This window comes from Belonocnema kinseyi, chromosome 4 (genome assembly GCF_010883055.1).
Source record: "Belonocnema kinseyi isolate 2016_QV_RU_SX_M_011 chromosome 4, B_treatae_v1, whole genome shotgun sequence".
Taxonomy (NCBI): domain Eukaryota; kingdom Metazoa; phylum Arthropoda; class Insecta; order Hymenoptera; family Cynipidae; genus Belonocnema; species Belonocnema kinseyi.
Window position 1 is genome coordinate 134,537,364 of NC_046660.1, and position 2,935 is coordinate 134,540,298.

The window sequence follows — 2,935 nt, forward strand, 5'->3', positions numbered from 1 at the left end:
GCAATCGTGCACCTTCGAGTTTTCAAATTCAGAAGAGGAGAAATGGGTTGCGCGCGCAACCCAGGCATTTATATCGTCTCCTACCATATTCACACGGACGTAGACGTGTCATAGTATTGGACCACGTCTCGTTTCTGATAATAATTTTTTAGTAAATAATACTTGTTCAAACCAATCGTTTTTCGTATCTTTCACCTGTTCCAAATTTAATACTTTATTACGCATTAGTGTATGGGTTTCATAACACAATGATTTAGTCATTACATCTGCCCACTGTTCTTTCGTTGAAACCCATTTTATTTCTACTCTGTTTTTCTTCACACATTCCTTGACATAGCCTTCCTTAATTTCAGTCATATGTCGTAGTTTGTTTCCCCCGCTCATTTTTTGCCCACTTTTCTGCTGCCTTGTTATCGCACATCAGTAAGGCAGGGAGCTTAGACTCAGTTTTTCGTTTAAACACCCATTTTGAATCAAGTATGTTTGGTCGTTTTCTAGCCCCGTCACTCTGTCGGCGATCTACGATTTCCTACATATCGTTCTTGTTCATTGCATTGAGTTCATCTTCGATAGCTATATTTTAATTTTCTTTGTCTTCAGACATCATCGCGTCTTCAATCGTTACTGGATCTTCTTTTAGTTTCCCTAGTGGACCAAGGGAATGAAAAAGATACTCTACAGGGTATTCTTATAGTATCCACACAGTATCACCGAAAAACGGTATTCTAATATTAAGAGTGGCATATTCTTAGAGGCATATTCTTGATAATATCCCTAATGAAGTAAGCAAAATTCTTACTTTAAGAGTAACCAATTTATTTATTAATTTATTAATTTAGTGTAACTAACCAAGGTGATAAAATATTCTCAAAAGCAGAATAAACATCGGGAAAGAAGAAATGCACAAAGGAAAATTTGCCTTGCTCTGTTCAATCTTTTTTTTTAATGTTTCGTGCTACGTGCTTTTCGATCAGTTTCCATTTTCGATTGTTTTATCCGCGAAATAGTGACAAATCGCGTGGGCTTCTTTATCTCATTCACTTTACAGGAAATATTAGAGTGAGAAAGGTCTGACGTCACATTACCAAAATGAAGGAAGGTAGTGAGGTTAAATACCGTCGTGCAATTTTCAATGCTATGAAGTTCAATCAGCTGAAGTTGTACAAGTTGTGTGTTGCGTATAGCGTAAAATTGCAAGGTAATAATATTAATAATAATGTATCTGTATTATTTGCGAAACAAATATTTTTTAACTCATAATATTTAAATGTTACTATAGTCTAAGATTAACTATACCCATTTGAGTTGCGAATATTCTTAAAAGTGGGAAATTCTTCAAATTACACAAGAATATATATTCTTAAGGTAAGAGGGTCATCATTTTACATTAAAAATATATTCTTGGTAACTATTCAAGTTGCAAATATTCTTAAATTGAATGGGAAATTCTTGTGATTAGAATATCGTTTTTTCAGTGATTATAGATCTTATGTATTTTGTAACTTTTTACCGTTGCAAATAAAAGTATTACGATTACTCCGTGACCTTCTAATGGAAATCTTAACGTTGAATCTGAATTTCGCCACTTTAAAAGTTGATCTTGCTGTTTTTAAAGTTTTTTTTGCATGAAATGGAAGGGATACTATGCGGGTACTGTGAGGATACTCTATAGAGTATCCGTTCCGTTCACTCGGTCCGCTAGGATTAGTAAAGTAAGTATGCAACAATTCGTCTGCATGATTTTTTTCTGTCGCTTGCAGTTCCTCTTCAATTAGTGGAAATTCAATCGCCTCGTTTACATCCGTTGACTATTTCATATATGCAACATTTCTGTTCGCAATTTTCGGCTTCGCGTATCGTACGGACGTTTGTGGAATCTGTCACATAATTTTAACCCATTAATGTCACTGGTCTGTCTTTAATTACATTCTTAAAATGTAACTTAAAAAGTAAAAATAATCTAGGATTTACTCCTGAGATTACAAAAAATGTTACTTTCTAATGGCATACAATTATTTTTAGCAAAAACGCAAATTTAGTCTACAAAAATGTCATCAATTTAAAAACTTACAAAATCTTCTAGAGGTTACAAAGTTACTTCAACTTATTTGTGTGTATGTGTGTGTATGTGACGTGCGTCGAAGAAAGTGGGCTTACTCTAAAAAAATCGAAATCGAGGTTTTAACACTTTTCGAGAGTTTTTGAGCTGATCGTTTTAATGAAACCATCAAAAATACAAAATCCGAGCGTTATTGTTTTAATAATAGAGTTATCAGGTACCCAAGAAATCGGGCTTTGGCGTCTATCGCATCGAATTCAACCACTTACCCTGAAAAATCTCACTTTTCAGAGTAAGCCACCTTTCTTCGGCGCACGATAAATTTTAAAATTACATATTATTTTAATATGAATATAAACATATTTCTTTTGATATTATAAGCAACACTGTTATTTATAAAATACTTTAAACTATTTTCAGTTTCCAAAATGAGCTCCGACAAACTTTTGTTAGGAAAAAAAACTACAATTTGATAAGGGTACAAATGTGCGCCGAAATACGTCATCTCAATCAAATCATAGAATAAAGACGCTACCACTGGCATTAGCCACAAATGGAATAGTTCATTCATTTAACCAGTCTGAATAAAAATAATTTTCTTTTACATTATTTTATGAAAAATTCCTTTACCTCTTTTCGCCTATACCTCCGTTTCTGACTGTCCTTCACTGTCGTTTTGAACTTTGTCTTCAAAGGTTAACACTTCGTTTGTCAAGGATGGAGCTTCATTTTTGTTTTTTTGAAATTTATCTCTGTATACCATTTTTTCGTTAAACCGCACTATGGCGCCGACCCCCTCGCCGTGGTGGTGGGCCCCACCCTCACCACTATGGGACACCTGTTTGCAGCCGTCTTAAGGGTGGGCAATCTGACACG